The following is a 27,574-nucleotide window of genomic DNA, read 5'->3' as shown; positions in this document are numbered from 1 at the left end:
CAGAGAACTCCACGAGGCATTTTTCCTGTCAGTACAGGATAATGGAAAGTAATTCTATACTCAAGGGCTTTTAAAAGAAATGCAGCATTACTGTAGGCTCATTTGATTTTGCCTTGCTATATTCGTCACACATATAAACATACAATTTCTGCTTTTCTTCATGAAAAGTGTTTCAGGGCTACAATGTGGGAAAGACAGAAAACAGTGGAGCGCAACTATAGGGTGCTTTCTTTCGTTCCTTTGTCTTAATTCTGTTTTCCTTTCTCTGGCACAGGGAGGGGAGAAGCAAGCAACAATCCTCCCATATGCTTCAACTTTCACGTCTGTTTTGCCGTTATCCATCCTGTTAAGATATAATTAATGAGAGCTTTCCCGAATTTCAAACATCCTGAAAAGCAGCCAATCCCTTCCCTTTGGAGGCTATTTTGACGCTAACAATAGAAGTGAGGTGGTGCGGGCTTTTGAAGGCTTTAGAAAACCCACCCTTGTGATCTTTGTTCCACCGCTGGGGAAAAGAGGACATCCTTGCACGTGTCTGGCATTGTTCATGACAACACTGCAGCCGAAATAAAGCAAGAGTTTCTGGGAGTAGCATTAGGATGCAGCACTCCCGCTGTGCGCTCCAGTTCCCCGCTCTGCACAGCTGCCTTCTCAGCTGGGGGTTTGAAATCAGCACTGTGAGGAAAGACAGAAATGACCGTGATGCATGCCCCTCACTATGAGGAAAAGGTAATGTTCAATTAGCCTGTCAGCCTGCTGCTTCCTCGCTGACTTATTTCTGTCTGCTTGTTTGTTTGCTGTCGCTTTGACTTTCTTCTATGCTTCCTTTCCATTCAATGTAATAAACAGCCTGAACGGAAAGTGTTTGGGCTGTGCTTGCGGGAGAGAAGCCTGCACTACTGCGGCTTTACCAACATCAAGAACAGTGTGTGCATTGAAACCCACAGGGCAGAAGCGTGGCTCACGCTGTCCTGGCTAAGCCTCATGCGAGACAGAGAAAATACAGTTGAATAAGAGCCTGCACTAAAGGAGCTTTTATGAATGCAAAGCTGAGGTGTAAAAGATTCTTATTAGCCTTACCTGAGCCTCCACTGTAAAATGCCTCCCAGGGTGTTGACAGTGAGCTGTGTTTTACATGTGATCCGAGCATTAAAACCTATTCCGTTTTCGTAAGTTCGAGTTTTAGCTCTTCAGGCATAGCAATCACATTATCTTCATGTTTAGGGCTTAAAAACAGTATTTGGATCATATAGATAAAAATTTAAAAGAAATGTGATTTTATAGAATCCTATTCTTCAAAACATTATATTATTCTACTTCTTAGGGGCAACAAATCCATGAGGGCCCCGAGGAGAATCCTTTTATCCTCTTTGAGAAGAATTTATTTTACCAGCACAGAGGGATCTGAAAAAAAGGCTGATTCTATGACATGAAAGTCCATGTTGAATGTGCCAGTGTGTGCCCAGCTTGGCTTTCATTGTGTGAATTTCTTCTCAGATTTCCACTGGCCTTCTGCTTGGAAAACTGAATGATCTTGAACTAGAGCTGTGTCCTTAGGATGAAGTCTAGGGATTGACTATCCATAGGAAACAAGTCAATTTTCTTATATTTCAAATATTCAAACCAAAGCATTGGTTGTTCCTATTTTGATAATAACTATATGTGAAATCATTCTACCAGTTAGGCTCTGGGCTTGGTGGTAGACACAGAAGCTAGGCATATAGTCCTACTCCCAAGATTTCTGTAGTCTAATCTGTTTTATTGAGAGAGGATATTATGTGTAACATGTTGTGGAAGTTTGACAGATGTCATTGATTTTTCACTAAATGCACAGAAATTTGCCTAAAGGTTGACTATTCTACAATAGATGAAATCTAACATACCTAGGCGTCCAGTGTTTGTTGAATGCATATTTTACACAAGTCACCATTACAAACTGAGATATGACAAACAAGACAGCAGCCTGCCCCTCCATATAGTTTACAAGGTAGAGAAAGCCTGGGAGGAAGAGGGGCAAAGAGGTCCCAGAAATAGAAGCTGCTGCCCTGATCCCATGGCAATCATACGGTCCTCCTTGCTTTCATGTTGCGTACTTACCTGAAGGAAATGAAGAAATGTTAATAATGGCAAGTGCTGTCAGAGTGCCTGGAAGTTATTTGAAGGTAAACAACACAGACTGTGCAATAGCATAGTCCTTCAAATTCTGTTTTAAGAAGGGTGTTCAGAAAGGTTTACACTGGTCCCAGTGTGCAGGATTTTAAACTTTGTGCCTTCAGCGTGGTTAGAGATCTTAGGAGTTCTTTCTTGAAATTTATCTTGACTTGCTCTTAGGAAAACTATACTGGTTTCTAACGTTTACTGAGATTTCTAAGAACTGTGTCTGCTCTGGGCAGTAGTGGCACTGTAAAAATAAAGATGGGCTATCTGTCCATCAACTGTCCACCAAGGAACTTGTAGAATTCATATGTAGCTTCATGTAATGACTCTCATTTTATTGTATTACTATAGTAGAACAATCTTTACCTCTTTGGTGGCCTTATTTTGTCATTTCTATTTTATCTGTTATTCATTTATCATTATCATATCTGTCTATCTACATCATCTATATTCAACAATCTATTATCATCATCTATCTAATCTATCATTTATCTATCCTCTATTTATCTATCATCATTTACCATTTATTGTCTTTCAACCATCCATCTAATATCCCTTTATTTATCTTTTTAATATATATCCATATGTCTAAGGACTATCTATATGTCATCAAGCTATATATACTTTATCTCTCTATATATCTATAATTTATCTATCATGTGTGTGCATATTTATTTATTTTCAAATAAACACATACTATTTTCAGTTTATACCATAGTACCCGCAATCTATTTATCAATTATCAGCCTAGGTAAAATAGTTGACAACCTAAGCTCTCATGTTCCCTAGCAAGTATCTGTATGTTTTAGACAGGGATGATCAGGCATGAGTATAAACTTGCCAGGTTTTGTATGGGAAATTTTGCATCGTCTGATGTTAGGACATGGTACAAGACATTCTTGACATAATCGTAGGGTATCCTTCTCTCTTAGTTCTTCATGGAAGATACTTGTTGGACATTGTAAGACTTCTTTGATTTTTTTACACATATAGAATAATTGTACATATTTATCAGATGTGATATGCTATTTTCACAGATACATGTCCTGAAATTATCCCGTGTTCATTAAGCTGCTCTAAATGACAGTGCGTGGTGTTGTTTAGTTGAGAACATTCCTAACTGAAGCTGGGCACACACACATGGGAACAATTCATTAGAGATTGTTGAGGGCAGAACATGACATTATAAAATCAAACAATTAGCAATGAAGTTAAATGCAGTTGTGATACCAAAAAAAGTTATGGTGATCATAACTTGGTAGTAAAAAAAGAATCAAAGAAATTTCTGGTATCTTTACAAGATCTGTGACCAAACGACACATTTGGAATTTATTTTTCTCATATAAAATAAGGGATTACATTATTTCTTGGGTTCAGTTTTATGTAAATCTCCAAGTTAATTATGATAAACATATTCAAAATCCTTGAAATTATCACTATTTTTGAGGAAACGCGTTGGGCATGAGAAATGAATGCATACACTCCATACAGCTAAGATCTGAGAGACCCTATCTGAAGAAAATGTTCATATGGAAGCCAGTAATGGAGTCACCTGTAGAGGGTCACACGGGGTGTCGCTTATCTTCCAAGCCACTGTTCCTCACGAGTCAAGGAAGAAAGGGTTTGGGAAGAGAGAAATGTTTGCATGTTGCCTTGAGAGGGAATAAGGACTGAGCATGGAATGCAGTGTTGGAAGCACATCTTACAGCAGAGGGAGCAGCAAAGGGCAGAGACGTGAGGAGCGGGAGCGGGATGCACTGGGATCCTGCTGTTCGAAGCTCTGGATATTCCAGGGGGAGTTTAGATAAGAGGCTGGAAAAGAAAATTGAAATGTACCCGTGAAATTGTGCTGTGTTTCCAAAAGGTATTGCTAGCTTTACAGACACGTCTTCTATATGACAATTAACGATGGTTTTTAATTCTATAATAAATAACTTTGACTTTGTCTCCTGATATGATTCCTCCTATTTCTTATGATAATCCAAAATTGGTTTCACTCATGTGCTTGCCGATGGCTTTATGGAATTAGAATTTCTGAGGCTGTTTGTCATTTAAAGCAAGCATTGTGAAAGCCAGCAATAAACTCCCTCTTCCTTTTAAAATTCACGGTGATATCTGATTTACTGGAAGACCAGCGCTGCATTTTTATAATCGGGCTTGCAGTGAATTTCACTTTCAAAGTAACTGGTGGCACGAAGCTGTTGTGTCGTCATTTTGTGAAATCGCAGACACTGTATTATGTGGTTAGACAATGACAAACGCGGACAGCTTTCTCGTGTCCTAAGATATGCGGAGCCACACGGGCACGTTAACTCTTCCAGTGTAAAGGAAAGGAATGATAGCTGGTATTCCAGTGAATGTGGGGGATGCCAGCATTACAGAGCTAAAGGTTTTTGGCATCATCTAGGTTAGCCACCTGTTCTAGCTTCCATTTGCTGAATAAATTAGAAGCTCTTGGGAGAGTGGCCTTGTCTTGTTACCAAGGCAACCATTTTTCTCTCTGTTCTATGACTCTGAAAGGGTTCATAACCCATTAGTGCTCCTCTGGGCAAGAATATGAGAACATTTCTTTCTTTTTTTAAATTTTCCCTTTCCTTCTTTCCTCCATTTTCTGGTCAAGATAATGTGAGCAGTAATTGCTCTTACCATATATGTATATTCAAGACTGCATTTCCCAGTTTCAAGGGGAAATTGGAGTGTAAATCTTAAAGGTACATGACAGCTAAATGGAGAAATGCCTATAATAATGAAAAATGTCTTTCAACATCAGATTCTTTCCAAATTGAAAATATTTGCAAAGCAGAGTTTATTGAAGCATATGTAAAAACACAGGCTTCTTGAGTCTAGTGCAAGGGGCAGCCTCTGAAAGTCACCTTCATAAAGAGTCCACATGTATTCATCTCTACCAGGCTTCTCTTGCTCTGCAGGGACAACATAACAAGAAAGGACAAGTGGATTTTATTGAAAGTCAGATTCATCAAATCATAAATGTACTTTTTGAATATCCAAGGACTAAGGAGCTGAAGCAGGTGACTTCCCACTATAGTAGCACCTGCAGAGTTCATGCATGACATGACTTCTAAGGGGCTCACATAACCTAGAATTTGAGTTTTTTCTCTTTTATAATACAGAGATGTTATTGTTCCATCCATCCTTTGTATACGCCCTACCGTCACTAAATATTTATGGATTTAAACATCTTTAGAAGGACTTTCGAGTAAGTAAAATTTTATTACCCTATTTCAGGCATTTTGCTTTTTCTGAGACAGAATTCTCTGTATAGCTCTGACTGTCCCGGAACTCACTTTGTAGACCAGGCTGACGGTGATTTCAGAGATCCTCCTGCCTCTGCTTCCCGAGTGTACCACCACCTGGGATTACAGGAGTGTGCCCCCACCTCCTGGCTCTATTCAGACATTTTGTATGATCCTTCGCACATATTAACTCCATGAGACAAACCTTTTTTTCTTGCTTCTTAATTGAATGACTTGAGGCCAAGGAAAGTAGGGTTGGTATTTACATCAAGATGTAGCTTATTCTAAAAAAGCAATGTCTTAACTATGCTATACATCTTAAGAAATTCTGAAATAAAATGAAAATTATTGGGAAGAAAATAATCCTTGACAGAATCCCAAAACTGAACTTTAGCTCTCAGAAGCTTTCTGATTAATTAGTATTTTATTAACAAGAGAATGCAAATTCAGGCTTTCCAAAGTCATGATACAGTGAAAGTTTTGAGTTTATTCATAATGAAGGATGACTTCACCACACATAGCAATATTTCTAGTGCTTGTTTTTTAGTACCTTCCTAGAGTAAAGGGTTAACATTGAACTTCCGACTCCTGCAGCCACAACACTGTTGTTTGCAACCCTGAGGAACATATAATCTGATATAATCTACAATGTTATAGGATTGCCGTGCCCCTGTGAGAAACCAGACAGGTGATTTAGCTCCTGTCACATTTTGCTCCTTCAATTAGATTTCCTCTGATTTTCTGTGGATTTTAGTCCAAGATTTTGAATTTTCAAAGACACTATTTCTATTTTTAAGTAAGTGGCTCTGACTTATCTGGTGACATCCTGCTTAGGCTGTTTTAAAAACACACAGTTCTTCTTGTTCAATAAAACAGCACACAGATTTTCAATGTAAAAGAAATGGGATTCTGACTGTAGCTAAAGACTGACAAGTCCCAGGAGAGCGGTTCCAGTACAGGAGCAGCACAAGTTACTCCCCTAGGGCAGAGGGATGGGCAAAGCAGATTTGCTTTTTCTTCACAATCATTTCAACGTTTGAAAGTCATTCAGAAGAATATGGCAATTATTTTTAATCTGAAAAAAAATGTTACGAGCAAGCATTCTATTTGTGTTCCTAGAAACAACTTTAATGTATTTTTTCTATCACTTTCTTTTATTTATCTAGATTAGGGTTTCGTTAATTGGGTATGTATGTATGTATGTATGTATGTATGAATGAATGTACTTGCAACAGAGTTTCATATAGTCTGTTCTGGTCCTCAAATTGTTTTGTGGTGGAGGGTGATGTCACACCTTGTTTTATGGAGCCGTGAGGATTAGATAGGCAAGCACTCTACTGGCTAACCTAAATCTCCAGCCCACAGATGAGATTTAAATACTACTTTTGTACTCCAAAGAATGCTCTATTTCACTGTTTCATTCAATATACTTCTAGCAAGCATTGCTGTTTTTGCTTGCTCTAGGTACTCTGCTATGTGCTGGGTTCTTGGAGATGAATATGCAGCTCCTCTTGCCTGAAATTCCAGGCCTAAAGAGCTGCAAGAGAGACTGTCCTTAGAGTTTGAGCTGTCAGAGTCTGATGAACTCAGAAACTGAAGAAAATACAGGTGTGCTTGATGCACGATTAATTAAAAACTCGGGGACTGAAATTGGGCTTCAACCTGAAGACCCGAAAAGCAAAAGAGCCAACCACTGGTTCTTACCTCGATCTCAGTCCAAAGTGACAATCCTGTCTCCAGGAATCTCAGAATGAGACTGAGAGTGAGAGCTGTCCCCTCCCATTTTACAATCCTCTCTAGGACTGGGATTAAAGGTGTGCACCACTGGGATTAAAGGCACGCATTGCCCGTTTCTGTGGCAAAGTAGTTGGTTACTGGGATTAAAGGTGTGTGTCACCACTGCCTGGTCTGTATGGCTGAGCAGTCGGACTGTTTTACTCTCTCATCTTCAGGCACATTTTATTTATTAAAATCCAAATGAAATTCTACTACATATGCTCCCACAGAAATTCTGCGCACCTACTCAAGCGCAACAGAGTTTATCCTGGATGCCTTGTATTGCTGGCCATTGTCCCCTTTAGCCCATGTCTCCTGTCTGCTCTTCCTCTGTCACTCTGTCTCCGAATGTGCGACCAACGTGCCTTTCTAATGATCATCTCACTACTGGTTTTCCTTTTTCTTCCTGTTACATTGATTGGCTAATTTGAACCTGAACTTTTCCCACGTGGTTTTAATTTATTCAAATTCTTTCTCTATCCAACTACTGGTCTCACAAGGGTCATTCTTCAATCATTTCTTCTTCTTTTTTTTTTTAAGTTCTAAGGGTCAAACACAGGCCTCACGTATGCTCCCAGAGTTATACTCCAGTCTTAATACAGCCTTTTATTATCTGCTGTCAACTAAGCTTATGAAGGGTTGACCTAGTAGTGACCCCAATGTTTGGACCTTGTTTTACCAGAGAAATTCTCGGGCAGAGGGTGCTTGCATTGCATGTTCTTTGGAAAAACACCTGGTCTAGTCAAATGTCATTGCTCACAGGTACCAGTTTATTTGGACAATCAAGTTACATGACGTCTATCACAGGCTGTATCACGAAAGTGACACCAGATAGCTTATGGCTGAGGAAACTAATGTCACCTAAAAATGACTTGGATAGTAGCTCAGACTTGGAAACAGGAAGTGAGGACACAGTGCCAGCAAGCCACTTCAATATGGAAACCAACTCCTTTCAGGGGACTGAGAAACGAGCCAGTGTGAGTGCAGATTGCAAGTGGGCGCTGCACACTCACGATTTCCCAGTGGTCAAGCAAGCCTATCTCTTTGGCCATTCTTCAAGATTAATCTCTCATTTGTTACATCCTGACAGCAGTTCCCTTACCTCCCCTCCCCACCAGATCAACCACTCTCTGCCTTCCCTTAGACAAGAGCAGGCCTCCCAGAGATAGTCACCAAACACGGCATAACAAGCTACAATTATACCATCACATCAAGGCTAGATGAGGCAACCCAGTAGGAGGAACAGGGTCATACAACTATGCAAAAGAGTCAGAGAAGTATCAGCCCTGCTGTGTCTGAAAGACACTGTTTCCTTGGAGTCATGCACGGCCGATGACTTATAAAATTGTTATGGGAAGAACCAACCACATTTTTTGAGATGCACTCCACTTATTTTGAGATGACACTATTAAAGTAGCCGAGAACCTGAGACTAAATAGGTCCTGGGCTGAAGGGAAAGCCTATCACCATTATTCTGCTAAAGGGACATAGCAACACAATGACCCAGACAGCATATTGCTATACCCAAAGATCAGTGTCTCCCACTCAGTCCTCAACAGAGAAGTTCCTTCACGCAATAGATGGAAATTAGCTCAGAGACACACATCTGGCAATGTGCAGAAAGCACTAGGAAAGCTGGAGAACCCAGTCCTAAACGGGATGTCATTACCAAAGTCCTCCCCTCAAGGATCAGGGGTCTCTGTGGAAAAGGAAGCAGAAAGGTTGTAATTTTCCAGCACTTACTATCATGATTTTATGGAAACATTTTAATCTCTGTATAAAGCTGTAATCTATATCCCTCCATGTACATAGTAACTCGTGATTTCCAGCATGTGCTGTCATGGTTACTTGAGAATCCGTTGGCTCTTCTGCAAGTTATATAGCACATCACTTCTTGATTGTCATTGAGACATTTCTAGTTTTTAACATAATACAAAGATGGTATAAGCACATTTCTACAGATGTTTTTGAATATTTAATGGCTAATTTTTTGGTTGCATTTTCAGTAATGGGCTCTGATTAAAGGCAGGAACATTAACATTTTGATGTATGTTGCCAAACTTCTGGTAGACTTTTTCTTTACAAGTATTTCACCAGCAGTAGATTTCATAAAGTTTATGATTCTTCTAAAGATTTATTTTATCATTTTTAATCATGAGCATGTATGTGTTTGTGTCGGAGCAAATGCGTGTGAGTGCAGAAGCTCTCAGAGGCCAGAGGCATCAAACGTGAGTTCCAGGACCTGAATTGCAATTGTCCACAAGAGCAGCACATGTACTTTTCTGCAGAGGCATCTCTTCATTCTGCATTTTATAAAGTTTATAGAAGGTTTTCTGATTGGATAAGCGATCAGGTTCACAGCCGTCTGAGTCTTCAGGTTATGTCTGGGTGTTGAGCTCTGGTGCTGAAGTTGCTAAGAAATTTGAGATTTCACTGGTGCTGATGTCCCCAATCTGTCATCTCTCCAAAAGGAACTCCCTTAGAATTGAAACAAAGGTAGGTGCTTCTCTGCAGAGGATGGATACTAGTCCCCTAGTTACCACTGAGGGATGGAGTTCTTAGGGTTACATACTTTCAGGATGCTCGACTTCCAACTCTTAGCAAGTAAGACGTTTTCTCCCAAAACTGCTTTCTTCTTTTACCCTTGTGCTGAGACTGATTCTTTGAATTCTAATTCTTTTTCCAATATAAAACATCATTTTCTTTTGTACTGATATATCTTCAATAGTCAAATTATTCATATTCTTCCAGAACAGAATAGACAACATTTTTAAGCCAGAAGAAAAACACAGAATACCCAAAGTGGTTCTCACTTTTTCTAATGCTATGACACTTTAATACAGTTCCTCATGTTGTGGTGGCCCTCAGCCATAAAAATACTTCATTGCTATTTAATACCTGTAATTTTGCTATTATTAAAAATCATAATGCAAATATCTGATATGCAGAATATTTAATATGTGAACCCCAAAGGGGTCACAACCCTCAGGTTGAGAACTGCTACCCTAAGTGGTGGTGACAGCAATTCAAACCAGCTGGAGGGAAAACTTCCTAGACAAGTGTGTGACAGATTCAGTTCATAGCTCCTAGTCTCCAAGGCTGTGCCATACATAGAGGTTTATTTTGGGGGAGTCCATTTGATGACCTGTCACACTTCCTATATGGCATGAACAATATCCCTTTCTCATCTTCTGTGGATCAACCAGGGGCATGTTATATCTCAGTGGACGATTGAGGATATTCTAAGAGTGTTGATTTCACAGTTCCACCTCTTGGTTCTGTGGCTGCAGACACCTGGAATCCTCTCAATCTACTCCTGTATGAGAGATTTAATCCTACAATGCTTTCACACTAATTCTTTCTCATTTTCTCACTAATGTGAGTTATTTCAGGTCACCGAGGCTTTGTAAATGATCTCAGTATTCCCCACACTCTCATTTTGTTGGGAGATTTATTTCGGATCCAAAAGCTACTGAATGAATTAACTTTTAAGTATGACTCATGCTTCGAAGGAGGAAAGCAGATATATCAAAGGGATGATAAAAAATCTTAAGCTTTTGCTTATTTTATTGCCACCACATTAATTCAGGCTACTTTTATTCTTAAAAACACCTTGAAACTTTCCCAAACCACATGGTAAATCCCAGTGGCCAACCTGGCCTGAGATTCTTCATTGCATAAGGCTGTCCCACCTTTAATAAATTTAGCACTGTTCGAGATGCTTCTGTCTCTAGTGACCCAAGATGTCCTCATAGCTTTTATCTTGGAAAAGATTTAGTTATTTGGCCTCATTGTCACTATACTCTGATGCAGATTGTTTGCTTTTGGAATTTTTAAATTCTTTATTCATTAGGAGTCAACCTTATACAAAGTACCACTTCACAGCATATCCCCACCTACCCTTGGACAATTACAGTAAGTTGGGTCTACATACTGAACTCATGAGCAACCTAGAACCATTTCCAAAAGAGAAGGGATACAATGACCTCTGCATGGCTACACCATTAATTTTGAACCTGAATTATGGATTTCTTTAATTTTAAAAATAAAACAATCTTATTTTATTTTACATACCAATCCCAGTTCCCACTCCCTCCCTTCCTCCCATTCCCTCCACCTTTCCTACCACCCCACTCCCCATCCACTCCTCAGAGAGGGTAAGGCACATTGCTTTGGGGGAAGGTCCAAGGTCCTTGCTACTATATCTAGACTGAGCAAAGTAGCCATCCAAAACATAGGAGAGAAGGTTCACTTTGACTCATGGTTTAACATGACACAGACCACCATGGCCAGAAATACATGGTGGCCAGAACTGAGTCTGTGCCGACTGAAACTGATAGGTCAGATTATTATATCTCAATGGATCAGAAAGCAAAAGGGATCAAGAGAGAGAAGGAAGAGACCCCAAGAGAAGTGGAAAACAGAGAGGGTAATGTATCGCATGTGACACGGAGGGTGAAGGTAGGACAAGCTCGGGAGAAGAAAGGAAAAGAATCATCAGAGGCAGAGCCCAGGTACACAGGGGAAGGTAGTAGAGGAGGCAAATGACGGAGAACAAAGCGTAATGAAGATGTCATTACTGTAGGTGACCACAGTAAACACTAACCTAAAAGCTAATTTAAAAATTAGAACACACACACACGCACACACTAAGACTGAAAGTGGAACCTTTCTACAACATTCAAAGCCCATCCCATGCCCTTCTGTTCCTAAAGATCTGAAATTTCCACAAAGAGAATCACCTGCTGGATACCAGATTCTCAAACACTTGAGCCTGTGAGTGACTCTTAGCATTTAGACAGAAGCAATAGAGTTGAAAATGCATTGCTAATACATGTAATTCTCAAGATGAGTTCTCACAAGTAACATGAACATCACCTGCGATGTGGGCGTTTATGATGATGTTTTAGACTTCTCTAGTGTCCTCTGGACTACGTGCAAAGAGCTCTGGTTACTTTGGGACCTCTGATAACTAAGCAGACAAAGTGTTTTGTACTGGAAAATTCTGAGTGATTGACACTCAGTTATAAGCAACCTTTCTCCCTCACTGACACGAAGTCCTTTGAGTACCTTCATTGCTGCTCTTCATTGCAAAGCAGCCCTTGAGCTCTCAGGGGCCTACTGGCTTCTTGGCCATATTTAGCAAGCAGCACTGTCTCCTTTCATGGTATTGCTGGTAGGTCTAAAGGAAACCCCATTCTATGTTGGATGAGTTAAATGAAGACAATTTTAAAGATGCATTATAGTATAAATAAACACTAAAGTTAATGAATCATGGTCTAAAATTTGAATGGACAACTAAAAGCCATGGAGATGAAATTGTAAGAACCACAGTCTTAATTTCTCCTGAAATTTTATTTGTAGTTGTCAATTATAGAAACTGAAGCAGCTATGAAAGTCCTGGAATCTTAGCATGTGCACACACATGCATTATTTTATTAAGTATAAACTGCCAACATATAAGCAGCATTCTGACCGTTACAGAGATTACATATTTTTTAACAGGAGAAGTCCTTGGCCTTAAATTTAGTAAATTTAAGTAAATTCATCATTGTGGAGTGAAGATCGTGACACATTGGAGCACATAAGATCCAATACTATGTGATTAATGTACAGTGAACCCCGGTGTCTGAAGGGAAAACTTTACAACAGCGTACTATGTGAAGATGGCTTTAGAATGACGTCATGGGGAAGATAACAAAGGAAGAAAGACTTCCAGTGACGTGGTTTAAATAATGGTGGCAAGTTGTAATAATTTTGCCTCTTTCACTTAGACTTCTTTTTGTTGTTGTTGTTTTGTCTTTTGCTTTTTTAATTTTATTTTGTGTTTTATTTCAAGAAAGGGTTTCTCAGTAACTATGGAGTCAGTCCTGGAACTTGTTCTGTAGACCAGCCTGGCCCCAAACTCAAAGCGATCTGCCTTCCTCTGCCTCTCTAGTGCTGGGATTAAAGGCATGCACCACTTAGACTTCTCACTTAGACTCCTAATTACTAAATCAGATAACATTTTCCTCTTAAACGAAGCTTGAATTTATCCATTTGTTTCCTTGGTTTCTGTCTTCAGGTCTGAGGTATCACTTTCCTGATGATCAATTGAGAATCTTTCTAGTGTTCTGGTATCGGTTTTCAGAGAAGGGGGATGGGAAAAGACTTCCAGAGACATAGAGAGAAACAAATCATTTTTATATTGTTAACTTTCTGAAATAAACAACCATATTGTGAAGAATCCTTTGGTAAGATGTAGAAGGAAGTCTCTATGATGAGGGCAGAACTTCAATACCCTAGAATTTGACTCCAGAGACATTGAGGGAAAAGTCAGGATCCTTACCAACACAGCAATAAGAAATGACTTCCAGCACACCTGAGTAAACTTCTAAATAGACTCTTTTAATTGGGGAGTTTCCTCCTAAAAAGAGAGTCAGGCCCAAACCTTAATTCCAGCTATGAGAAACTGTGAGCAGAGAACCCAGATTAGCCCTGTGTATATGTGTGCAGTCAGGCTTGTTTTTGGACCATCAGCACCCAAATAGTGACATGGAAACTTACTGTTAATTGTGAAAGCTTAGCCTTAGCTTAAGTTTGTCCTCTACTAGCTCTTATAACTTAAATTAACCCATTTCTAGTAATCTTTGTTCTGCCACGTGACTCTTTACCTCTCCTTCATTTTGTATGTCCAGCTCCCTCTGGCAAAATCCCACACAACTCAGAGATACTTCCAGAATTCCTTTCTTTCCCTGGAAGTCCAGCCTATTTACTTCTGCCTAGCTATTGGTCATTCAGTTCTTTATTAAATCAATCAGAAGACACCCAAGGCAGACATACATCTTCACAGCATACAAAAAGATTGTCCCACAACACCTGTGTAGACTTCCAGTGTGAGAAAATAAAAGTGCATGGATGCTACATTTATTTTTGTGATTGTTTTTAAGGAAGCACTGGCTTCCTGGACATCTGTGTCATCCTGCCCTCTGTTCATAGGGTGAATGCAGAAGTGATGTGTGCCATCTCCTGTCCTTGCTCACAATAGTATTGCAAGATCCTTCTGAGCACTTCCTCCAGTGACTCAGCCAGATTTCATACAGAGATTTCAGATACTCTACAAGATGGTGGAGTCAGGAGATGGAAGCCATCCTGGCGAGGAATCATCATGGCGGAGGCTGACCGCCCAGTAACCGCCTAACCACGTGGGGCTGAATTCCATCACTTACAAATTTGGTGATTTCTTGATTAGTTGTTTAATGAGGTCTAATATTAGCTTTGTCGAACAGCAGTGCTGTGGAGGTGTGTAATTAACATCTCGTGGCAGGATTAGAGCTTAAGCTGGGAAGAAACCAGATGGCACAAGGGCAAGACAAATCACACTTTGTGATATCCCTAATTCCTAAGGGGATGGGATTTGGGCGACTCTTATTCTGATAATGAGCCATTTATCCACAAATCATGCAACACGCCTTTTTGTGACTGCTTTGAAACATTGTTTTTAGAGACCATTTATGAATACATAAGTGAGGTTATTCGTGTCCTTTTGGAAATGCACCTCTATTCCTGCTGCAAGTTTTGAAACAACATGAAGCGCACCTGAGCTATACACTAGGCCTATGGGCTTTGTGCCATCTCTCTAATAGTTAAATAGAGCAAAGGTTGAATTTTGTAGCCTCACCAATGCTTAACATAATAAAACCTTCTATTCATATGCATAAAAGGAGCATCATTTCTTTTTAGCCATTTGCTTCCCTTATGGATGGTGTAAAATATATCTATTCAGTACAAAACCCATTGTTCACACAATAAAAGAGACCTAGTGAACCATTAAAAATGAAGTTAGGTAGCACTATTTACCTTTCTGGAAGATATAGATTTTAATATCTGTTCAATAACATATCAGTCAAGGACCAGTGAAAGGTTGGTTCAACACTGAATTGAGAGGATTGGATTCCTCCACCCAGGTCATAATTCCCATGTCATCTGTATTCAAACAAGTCCTGCTAAAATCTATTCATGCTTTCTGTCATAAAGCTAGCAATTTCTATGGGAGTCCAGACTTTCAACACCATCACCTTTATAGGCTCTCATGGCAGCACTTAGTCCAAATTAGCAGTCATACATTTTGATGAATCGATGCTATTTCCTTGGTGACAAAATTGTTTTACATAATTTGCTAATTCATGATTAATATGATATTAAAAATGAGAATATTTGTTCTAAATTGAGTTGATGGATTGCTTTTTAAAACAAAAATACAAGGACAATTTAAAACTATAACAAGCAGAATAAAGTCTAAAGCTATGAAATTAAGAGATTTCTTAACTTTAGTAAGCTCCATAAATTTTATCTCATTAACACCAGTAAGTTCAGTCAATTGCAAAATCATATAAAGCAAATGATTAAATGTATACATAAATAAGACACATATTATTTTTTCCTGTATCAATTCTATGCATGCCTAACATTTTCTTCACATCTCTGAAGGCCTAGTGTTTTGTTCACTTTGACTACATTCAAAAAATACAGATCAGTGTTGGATATAATATTGATTCATCATTCAGAAATAACTAATTTGAAAGGTTTTTTCTTCCAATGTATTTCTCAGCTTTTTTGATCTTCGCATTTCATAGTCTACCACTTATTTATCTTTTTTTGCATTAAAATCAGTAGAATAAGTCATTGTAAGATTACTTTCATTGAAAGATTAGAAATAATTACGGCCTCAGAGTTATTGATAAATCAAAACTGTGAGATAAAGATTGTAGTGGTGGTTCAATGAGAACTTTCTCCTATAGGATCTTGTATTTGAAAAACTGGCTTGCAGCTGGTAGTGCTGTTTAGGGAGTTTTATGGAATCTGGGGAAGGTGAAGCCTTGCTGGAAAAAGTGATCACTAGGGAGTCAGTTTCAAATGTTTATAATTCCACCCCTCTTCTTGTTCTCTGTTTTCTGGGTGCTGAAGAAATGTGATCAGTTAGCCTCCTACTTCAGCCACCTGCTGCCATGCCTTTGTCTCTGTTTTCAGACTCTCTATCTAGAACCATCAGGACAAAATAACTTTCTTCTGTACAGTGCTTTGGTCTTGGTGTTTTTTGACAGTAACAGAGAATAATCGAGATAGAAGTGTGTTGGCCTTTGAAGATAAATGCTAAAGAGAAATCCCACACTAGATCAGAATTGAGTATAATAAAAGGTTATTTATTTAGTGATAGACTCACAGATCACAGTCCTATGCTAGAACAGGGAACAGCAGCTGAATTCAGCAGCAGGAAGAGAGAGGAAGTGCACTTTACATCGGTATTTATAGTAAAAGAGGTCATGCCCAAGTGGGCTGGTAACTTAAAGGCTACTGCCTGAAGGATTTCCTACAGCCCTCCCACTTTTGTTTAAATAAGAGACTTCTAAGCCTAATACAAAATTATATACAATAAGAACAAATATCAAGTATAAAAATTAGAATTACAACCAGCATAAACAATACCAAGCAAGAAACATGTGATAAATGTTTCAATAATTATACTACCCTAAGGTGTCTAAGTCTTGTATTATAAATAACTTGGCCAAGTCATGAGATAAAAGTAACTACAAGTATCTAGTCTTCAATCCCACCAAAGACCCAAGAAGGGAAATAATATTACTTGAGTAAGCAGGAAGTGCAATTAAGCAGCTTCCAAAATGTGAAACAAATGACAGAGACAACTGACTACCTGGGCAATAAGCCAAAGTCTCATTTGCAATGTTGGAGCAACCATCTTTGGCTATAACCTAGAATAACTGACAGACCATTTTCAGAGGCAGGAAAAGTTTCAAAACTGTCTCACCCTGTCTTAGCAGAATTCAATAGTCTTTTTTCTTGTATCCTGCTTGTCCTGATAAGACATGGTGCATTTTGTCAGTGGTTGAGGCATGGGCAGTTCCTTGTCCAAAGGCCAGTTTTGCCAAAAAGAAAACAAGGTCCAAGTAATGTTTGATGAATCAAGACCCTCAAAATGTCACCATAAACACTTCACCCAACAAAAAGCACAAAGCAGTTTCGAGAGAACAATGCCCAAATTCCCAAATATTATTTATATTTGTTTGTTACATTTAAAAGGGAATATGCTATAGAGATGGATACTTTGAATTAGTATGGGTCTTGGTCTATTGATAAAAATTTAAGGTCAATTTAGTTATATATATATGTATATATGTATATATATTTCTGATCTTGATTAAGGTATTGTGTTTGCCTGTCTCAGAAAAAAAAGAAAAAAGGAAAAAGAAAGCTATTGTGTTTGTGCAGCTTATTTGAAAATGTAATGTATAATTAAGAAATATAGGTTAATAATAACAATAATAATAATCTATAATTCTATAATATTCAAACTTGTAGTCATGTTATTTAGGTTTTTCTAGATATACATAGAGATAGGTTTCAGTTAATTAGGTATTCTTCAAATCTTTCAAAGACCTTCAGAATATGGCATTTAAGATGTTTTATAAATTAGGACTTTTCATGACACTGAGACACATCTGCTCCTGGCAACACTAATAACTTCAAGAGGAAAATGGGCACCAAAGAGGTCCTCATGGAGTCTGTTAGCCATTTGGTTAAGAAAAAAAATAAAAATACAATGTATAATTAAAAAAAAAGAAACTGCTCTTGTCTGGACTGCTTGATTGGGCTTGCAGGACCCACAGAGAAATTGACAGCTGAATTTTCTTAAAGGTGAGGCAGTCCTTTGGGGTTCCCGCTTCACGAAAGGGACTGCTAGACATTCTGCAGGACACAGAAAAAAAAAGTGACTGATAAACTGCCAATATAGGCAGAACTGTCTTTGAAATTTCCTGCTTTGTGGAAGTCTGTGACATACTATGGGCCTGTAGGACTCCAGAAGGATATATTACCTAAGTTAACAGGAAGTGCACTGTCAGCAACTTCTAAAACTCTAGAACTGACAGAGACATCTTGCTTTCCTTCCTCAATTTGATCAGTAGTTATTAGGTACTCACTGGGCACAAATACACTAAGGAATAAAGGGCAGGCGTTAGGTACTCACTGGGCACAAATACACTAAGGAATAAAGGGCAGGCGTTTCGAGCCTGAGCACCCAGAAAAAGTGATAAATTAAGAATGTCCTTGGCCCTTTGTGAATGTAACCGGGGAGCTTGTTTAAGATGAGAGTCCAGAGAGAGCTCTTTAAGAAATGAGGCTTTGAGTTCAATCTGACTGTTCAGTTGTTACTACGAAAAGCATAAAGCTGATGATGGGGTGGAGTTTAGGAAATCTCCTGCAGAGGTTAAAGTACGAGTGCAATTCAGGTAGCACAAACTCTTTTAAGCTTAATCCACAAATGGTGAAAATTAGTTGTTAGTAAGTCCTATGGAATGTAGAAGGAAATATATCAGAAATAGAACCAAGAATTTCAAATTCTGTCGATGACTATAAAAGACATCCACCTTTCTGCCAGGCATGTGGCACACTCTTTAATCCCAGCACTCAGGTAGTACAGATAAATAGATCTCCAAGTTCACGTAAGCCTGGTCTACATAGTGAATTCCAGGCCAATTAGGGATACAAAGAGCAAATATTATACACTGCTAACTTGAGTGTGTGTTTATATTTGTGATTACTGAAGACAAATCATGTTGGCTTATACAACCATTAGTTGGGCCACCTGGATAACTGAACTACAGGTTATCTCTATGTGTGTGTATTTGTCATATTAAGAATTTTAAAATATTCTGAACATTTTAAATTCCATGAGAGACCTTTGAACCTTTTTCAAATACCTTTCTACTTCTCTTGTTATAGTCAATATTTCCTTTACTCTCAAATGACTACGATTCAGATTATATCTAAACCATTTTAGATATGTTGCTTATGTAATAACTGAGAGATGTGTAGAAAGCTCGTATTATGTTGATCAGAACTGCAAATGTCTCCATCTTTACCAGTGTTTCCTCTAAATACTTTCTTTCTGCTGAGTTCCTAAATTTTGGTTAATCTGAATGAAACAGATTCTTTTCAGGTTTTAGTAATATCATATTATTTAATTATGTAAAACCTTGAGATTGCTTTCTTTTTCTCTCAACAGCAAATTATATTTATTTCTGTAGCACTTATTTTTGTCCCAATGTTAATTTTTCTAACAATACTAATCTTTTTTTTAATTTGAAAACAATCTTTTCTCATTTTACATACCAATTCTAGTTCCCACTCCCTCTCCTCCTCCCACTCCCTTCACTTCTCCCCATCCCACCCTCCCATCCACTCCTCAGAGAGGATAAATCTTGGAAGTCAACAAAATCGGGCATATTACTTTGTGTTAGGACCAAGGTGCCTCCCCACCCATAATCTAGGCTGAACAAATTATCCCTTCAAAGAGAATGGGCTTCAAAAAGTCAGTTGAAACACTTGGGATAAATTCTGGTCTCACTGCCAGTGGCCCCAAAGGTTGCTCCAGTCATACATCTGTCACCCACATTCAGAGGACCTAGTCTGGGCCTGGGCAGGCTCCCGGGCTCTCAGTCCTGAGTCAGTGAGCTCCCAATAGATCATCAGGTCAGTTGTTTCTGTGGGTTTCCCCATTATGGTCTTGACCCCTTTGCTCATATCATCACATCTCTCTCTTTGTATTTGTTCAAATCTTAAAGAAGCAATCCATGTATTCCTTCTGCGGGCTTTTTTAATCTGATGTGAAAATTTTATACTCTTATTCAAAGATGATATCAAAACTCATCGATAAGCCTCAGGGTAGAATTCACATGAGTCCTTTAACCACTTTAACCTCACACAAGGGAGGTACTACTCACTTTGAATGATAAGGCTGATGGTATTTAATATGCAGAGTAACATCAGGAGTGGTCGGACGCAAAGGCTTGCAGAAATCAAGACAGAAAAGCTCTTCTAAGAATGGGATGAGTAACTACTAACAGCGTCTTTGCTTTGTGTTCACAGAATGGGTAAGGGGCGGTCCATTTTAATAAAACAGTCAGTAAGAGTTGGAGAGGACGCTTGCTTGCATGACATTATTTCTGGCAACAAGACTTTGGGATACAAAGTTCTCTGTGAAGCTATCTCATCAGCTAACAAAAGCCTTAAGATGGAGTCTGACTGTAAAGACTGTGGGGTTCCCTTTGCTTTTTGGGCAGGGTTGATCCTGTGAGGAGGAAGTGGAGCGTGAATGCATATGCGCTAAGAAACGGATTCAGCAACGCACATTTCTCACTTTCCATGCCTTTTGTTCTGCGTAGTTGCGCGACTTTAACACTATTCTGCGAATTATAATAAAGGCTACACAGTGGTGAACTGACTCTCCGGTTTGCACCCATCCTTTTTCATCAAGGACACATTATTAGCACAGTCCATTTTTTAAATTATCATTTTGCCGGGTCTGTTCGCTTTTAGAGAAAGGCTCTGAGTACACAGCGGGAGTTGAGCAACACTTATTCTGGAAGAAATGGATGGTAACATAAGTGACACATCATTTTATAAAATAAAGTAATGAAGCGTCTGAGCAGTTTGAGCGTTTGCTATAAAATTTGCAGCCCTGTAAGAAAACAGAGCACAGAATATGATTGAGGAAGCTGGGTAAACATCCCGATGGGTGGGAACCATCGGACATATTAATCTATCTGCCTCCCAGCTACCTTTCCATTTATCTGGTCTACCTTGACAGTCATTAGTGGCGGTTGCTTGTTAATATTGCAAGTCAGATTTCATGCTCAACAGTTGCTACACATGCCAAATTATAAACCGCACCGAGTATAAGCAGATAAATGCTACTCAGAACATTTCCACAGTCATAAATTAGGCGAGGGTCTAAAACGTAGCGTTTGGTTAAATGGGTCCTGAGTGCATAACTCTGACAGCAGCAGCAGCTTAGAGGCTTCGCTTTATGGATCGCTCTGTGTGTGTACCTGTTGGCCACATTTTTTGCTATCAGATGCTGTTGCCAGGGCAACTGCCTCCTTTGTACAGGCTTAGGGTAGCTGCTTCTTTTTGGAAATGGACTCTGGGCTGGTGGCCAGAATTCTGGTTCTTAAATTCAGGGCTCTGGCTTGGCATAATTAACCATTTAAGTGGTCTGAGGAAAAAAAAATACAAAGTGCAAAGGCTTCTTGAGATTTTCATTTCTCAAAGGCAATTGAGGGCAATTGTAATAGAAAAATAAATTTTTTTTTGCCGTGACATATACTGTGTTGATAGGGAATGAGAAGATTGCTTTATTTATTCAGTAATTTAAAGGGGAAGAAAGCATTATTGATGTTTCCAAAAACAATTCATAAAGGTTAGAGTTTAAGCCTCATTCCCTTATTCTAAGGGATCTCACCACACAGGGAAAATCAATTCCCACTAGTAGAAGACAAGAGAATCGTAATACATTCTGTAGTTCTCTTATATAGCAGAATTTACTTTTAAAAAAATAAACAGGTATCCTAGCTCACTCTCATTAAAATCATCCACACAACCCACTTTCCTTTATTGTTTGTTTTTTTCTGTCTTTATTTCACTTACTTGTGATCATACTAGGATTTAAAATTGAGAAGACACTGTGCACCTTCTATTCTTCATTTTGGTATTTATTACACATGTGTTTATGAATCCATTTCTTTCATGTTTGAGTTTCAATGATTATTTTAATGAAAAGATAAATTGTTCATATTTTCATGGGGTCAGGATGTGAGACCAGTTTCTTGTACCTGCTTCTTTCCTTTCTGCCATGTAGAAATTTGTACCTTTATCTATGTTAGAATTCTTCAATAAAATTAAAGTCTTGCTTCCTGGAGATCTTGGCTGTAGACTTGTGCCTTTAAGAGACTTATTTGGAGGGAAGTTCTGAGAGCCCATATGACCTGTTCTTTGGGTTCATAGGGATGCAGACACCAGGACATTCTTTTTCTAAAGCTTTATATCGGATGCCTAAGCACAAGTGTAATCACGGAAGCCACCCCTTCCTAAACACAGTACCAAACGCCCTAGAATGGCTTGAGAACTTCCCTATGTGTATTGGTTACCTTTCTTGTTACTGAGATAACATATTGACAGCAAATTGAGTAAGGATTTATTTGAATCAGTCTGGGAGCGGGGAGTCGATTCCTTATTTCAGTAAACGCATAGTGGCGAGGGCTAAATCAATGGTAGCTGGAGTTTGTAGCAAGGCATGCTACATGTTGGCTTGCCATGAAGCAGGGAACTTGTGGCTATAACCCCTAAACCTGGCATCTTGGCTCCATGTCTGCCAGCTAGACTGTCCACAAAGCTCCCAACTTTCCAAAACAGTGTCATCAGGTGCGGACAAAGGATTCATATATTCATATACTCCTGAGCCGGGGCAGGTATATTTCTCATCTAAATCATAACAGGTCTGTCCAAAATGTTTTAAAGATGACTTTGTGGTCAGGTCAGGAGCTGTTCGTTTACAATCTGTCCTTTCCTTTTTCCATGGGTTTACAGTTTTCATACCTAGCCCTCTCTCCAATCAGTTTTTTTTTTTCAATCATATGTCCCCCTCCTCCTGACTCTAGTAAATCCTATTTCTTTTTCTTTCCTTTTTTTTTTTTTTTTTTTTGGTTTTTCGAGACAGGGTTTCTCTGTAGCTTTGATGCCTATCCCAGAACTAGCTCTTGTACTAGCTCTTGTACTAGCTCTTGTACTAGCTCTTGTAGACCAGGCTGGCCTCGAACTCCTAGAGATCCGTCTGCCTCTGCCTCCCGAGAGCTGGGATTAAAGGCGTGCGCCACCACCGCCCAGCCTTTAGCCTATTTCTTAAGCTTAAACTAATAAACTAATAAACTAACACAGCAAATGTTTCCTTTCCCAGGCACAGCTGTTCCTCTAATATGTATGTGGTGCTTTGCAAACATTTCTCTGCTGGGTTCTGGCTTCTCAGTGCACCTCTTTAGCAAGGTAGCCATGGAGAACAACCATTGTTTCATGAGTGTCTGGATGTTACACAGCTGCAGTTCCTCCCAATTCCTGTATGTGGAGCGCTCCATTTCTGAATGTACTTCAGGATGACGGTAACATTCAGGGAAGTCTTGTCACTCTTCTGATTTACACTGAACATGTGGGAAGCCAAACAAAGAATGCAAATTCAAATACAATTTAAGGACGTGTCAGCATTCTTTCTCAAGACCTTTCTAATTTGAAACCATTGGGGCGTTCCCGTTTGTACCATATAATTCCTCCTCTTTTCTTCTGCATAAACAATTAACAATATAGGCATAGCTATTCACATCTGTCTCAGGTTTATTTCCCTTGAGCAATTCATGACATTCATATAACCACTTGTTATAGCAATCATTCCTAGTACTTCTTGCCACTTTGGAATTTCATAAGAATGATACAACATTTATATCAGCTCTAATGATAAAAATGAATGGTCATAGCTGAGGAAAATTCACAAGCAATAAGTGTTTAGATTAATCAATCATTACATTTGAAAAAGGTCATTAACTCAATTGTAAATTCACAAAATTATATTTCTCTATCCTCCGTTATGAGCAATTTTCTAATGTATTACGAAATAAAGAGAATACACCTGAAAATATTTCCTTCTGCTACCGAGTGGTAGTAACAAAATATGAAGCGCTTTTACCTTATGTGGATGTTTAATAGTTACTAGCTTCTATTAAAGAATAAAATTGAAACTTGTCCACAAAGTTCAGATTTGGTGCTAGTGTGTGTATATAGCAAGAATGGAGTACTTTATGAGGAAGTCAGACTAACAGGCTTTATCTCGATGCTGCTGGCCACTTACAAAATTTCAGTCCATTGTTTAGAAAACATTGAATTTGTGTTACACGATTCTCTGTTCCATTGTCTCCCATTGGTCTTTGAGATTTTGTAAGATGTGTTATTCATAAAGGACTTTGGAATATGATACTTGGCTTTTTGGAAAATACTGGTTCAGTGAGTGGTGAGCATCTTCTCATGTTGTCTGTTTCCTCACAGGGTATGACAACCCACTCATGGACCCATCACTAGTCTAACCAGAAGAAAAGTACCGGAAAATGTCAAACATACATTATTGGATACCAAATTTTCTAGAAAAAAATAAATTTTTCTTAGCAAGTTCTATCATTGACAACAAACACTGCTGGTAGATTTCTTTGATGTCATCAATGCATGTTTTATTTCTCTTCTGCTAAGTGCACAGTATTTAAGCCCTGGGTTAGCATGTTTGCCTTTGTAACATAAGGAAATGACTTCCCAGAGGTTTGGACCCTTTTCATTCCCTGTGATCTTGCCTGACTGGTTGAGTAACTGTGTCCTCCTCACCCCTCAGCATTTGGTATTGCTACTCTTATTCACTTGGGCATTTTAGCAGAGGTGTAGAAGAATTGTCTTAAAGTTTTAATTATCCTTTTACATATCACTGGAAAAATAGCCTTCTATGTGAATATTTTTGAAGTCACTGCTCAAATAGCTTATTTAAATAGACTTGTTATCTATTAAATTGTAGGTTACTTTTTGTATTCTGGATACATTTTTTTCTGGATACAAGTCTTCCATCTTGTGCACTGTCTCTCACAATACTTTTGGGCTTTTATAGATAATTATGTTTTCTGAGTTTGTGCAGAGCAGTAGGGTATAGTAATGTCACGTATACTGGCCTTAATGTTGTGGTCCTCTGCCACAGTTTTAAGAACACCGAGGAAAAAAACATATACCACTTTGTCTATCTTTTTTAAAGCACTTTTTAAAATAAAAAGTTTTTAAAAGTTGACTCTACTTTTACTCATACATTTGTGCTAAATGCTTTCCTCAGTATTGTCTTATGAAGGTTTCAGTGTGTGTGCATGCATGTTTAGGGAATGCACCTGCATGTTTGTGTTGTATGTGCACAAGCATCAGTGTGCATGGGAAGGCCCAAGCAGATGTTTGGTATCCACTATTATCATTTTCCATGGTATCGTTTTTCAACGGGTCTTTCACTGGACCTGGCTGTCAGGGATTGACTAAACTTCCTGGACAATGCCTTCTAGTGATCCATTCATCTCCAGTTCCCAGCACTGGGGCTAGAGGGCAGGCAACCATTCCTTAATATTTTATACATAGACCCTCATATTTACATGGTAGGGACTTTACAACGGAACCACCATCCCAGACCTTTGCCTGTGTTTTATTCTAGAAAAATTGCAAGTTTTAAGTTTTATTCTTAAAGTTATGATATACTCAGAGTTAAGTTTTATGTATGATGCATGAAATAAAGGCTGAAGTTGTCTTTTCTCTGCATTAATCTACTTTTTTTCTGGTAACAGAAACCAGAAAGTTAAGAGGCCATGGGGAGGGGTTAGAGAGAGAGCTCTCCAGAGGAAGGCAGGAGCACACAGGTGCTCTGAAGAAGGAACTGGGAAACATGGAGCAGGAACATTATCTGTAAAGGCAGAAGGGAAAGCAATACTGAGGGAGAGGAGAGGTTGAAAAAGCCATAAAGAAACATATTTTATGTTTACATAAAATTGCATATAATATATGTAAATGCAGTATATTAATATAAAATAACTAAATGAGGTATGCCACTTGAGGCGTAGATTATATGACAAAATCTCCACTGCCAAGCATGGGGGAACTATCTTTGTTCTTCAAGGGCATCCAAGAAACTCTGAAAAAAAATGTAGGCTATTCCAACGCCCTTGGTTGAATTCCAGAACTTGAAGTTGAAACCCTATTGCTGAAGACACATTACACTTCAGACATAGGATTTGGTGGAACCAAGCTAAACTCAAAACAGACATGGAACAGAGGACCAGCTTTCATAGTACAGGAAGGGGCTTTGAAAGTTCTAATGGGAGAAAAGCAGCTAAAAGTCCTACCTGACTGTGATGTCTAAGAACCACAGCCATGGCAGGTATTCCCAAGATAAGCTCACACCACTTGCTACTTCAGTTACAGGGTATCTGATCCTCTTCTTCTTCTTCTTCTTCTTCTTCTTCTTCTTCTTCTTCTTCTTCTTCTTCTTCTTCTTCTTCTTCTTCTTCTTCTTCTTCTTCTTCTTCTTTTTTTGAGACAGGGTTTCTCTGTAACTTTGGGGCCTTTCCTGAAACTAGCTCTTGTAGACCAGGCTGGCCTCAAAATCACAGAGGTCTGCCTGCCTCCAACTCCCGAATGCTGGGATTAAAGGCATGCGCCACTGATACACTCTTCTGGCCTTAGTAGACCCTACACTCACAAGGGCAAACCCCTTATATTGACATGCATGAGTATACAAAATTAAAACTAACAAAATAAAACTTGAAAAAGAATTTATGTCACCTGTGTTCCTTTTAATTATATTTTTGTGTTGCAAGAGTATAAGTTTCCATGTAAATTTTTGTAACTCTTTGATGAAGCCTTCCTGCACTCCCCTCATTACCCTGTATACTACCAGTCTCCATGTTTTAATCTTAGCTCCTTTAATATTCCCCACTTTCTACTTTTATTTTACCTATATTTCACTCTCTTCATTTCCATAATGAGTCTGTCCCCAATTACCTGGTTTTCACATTTGCTCCATGTTAAACATTAAAATAAAACACTCAAGCTAGGACCCTCCTGAGAGAGAACAAGCAGCATTTATTTATCTGAGGCAGGGGAACCTTACTCAGTATAATCTTTCCCCGTCGTCCATTCATCTGCAAATTTCATTATATCATTCTTATTTATAGCCAAGTAACATTCCACTTTGCATGTGTAATAGATTTTCATTATCTATTTGTCAGTGGATAGGCATCTATGCTGGCACCTCTAGCTATTGTGAATGGAGAGGTCAGTGCTCAGCCATAGATAAGTCATCTATAACAACGTTTCTCGATCTAGGTTTCAGGGAATATCATACAGTAGTGGGTGAGAAGAAGGCAAGAGCTGGGTGATGGAGAGGAGGGCTGTGAAATCCTGTCTCCTGCACATGCCCTGGAGGATCCACAAATCATCCCAAGCCACTACAGCTGCCTACACAAGGCATGGGCAAGACAAAGCCAGTTATAATTCCAGCATGGATAGGGAAGGGGTCCTGAGACCCCATCCATAGCTAAGGAACTACCGACAGTTGGCTGTGGAGGAAGAGGAAGAGGTAGTCATTTTTTTTATTTGACATGTGGCAGGTAGTTGATGGCTCATACCCCAATACGTGACCCCATAACCATTTGCACACGGGCAGCACTAATTGAAATCAATGAGCTATTAATATCAATAATAATGATAGAAAATCAAGAGGGGTTAGAGGAAGCTAGTAATAGGTGATAAAATCAAATACATGATATATATGCACAAAAATTTCAAGGAATAAATAACATTATTTTTTAAAAGAAAAATAAAATTGGAGGTATTAGTTCAAGATACTTAAGGATGGCCATCCACATATACAATGTCATTATTGTACAAAAGTCATCTCTGAAATACTGTACTTATTTAATTTACTTATACATTTAAACATT

At 38.8% G+C, this 27,574-nt stretch overlaps 1 long non-coding RNA gene across 1 annotated transcript in view; it reads left to right on the top strand.

Annotated features, from left to right (window-relative positions):
* The first annotated feature begins 681 nt into the window (after positions 1 to 681).
* LOC126487576 (uncharacterized) overlaps positions 682 to 27,574 on the top strand; it is a 41,491-nt gene continuing 14,598 nt past the window's right edge. The window contains exon 1 of the long non-coding RNA XR_007588421.1: positions 682 to 729. This is a non-coding gene — a long non-coding RNA (uncharacterized lncRNA). The remainder of the gene's footprint in view (positions 730 to 27,574) is intronic.

The sequence above is a fragment of the Alexandromys fortis genome, unplaced genomic scaffold, assembly GCF_014885135.2.
Source record: "Alexandromys fortis isolate MF-2015 unplaced genomic scaffold, M_Fortis_MF-2015_v1.1 scaffold_191, whole genome shotgun sequence".
Taxonomy (NCBI): Eukaryota; Metazoa; Chordata; class Mammalia; order Rodentia; family Cricetidae; genus Alexandromys; species Alexandromys fortis.
The sequence above is the reverse complement of the archived record's forward strand: the minus strand, read 5'-3'. Positions and strand labels throughout refer to the sequence as shown.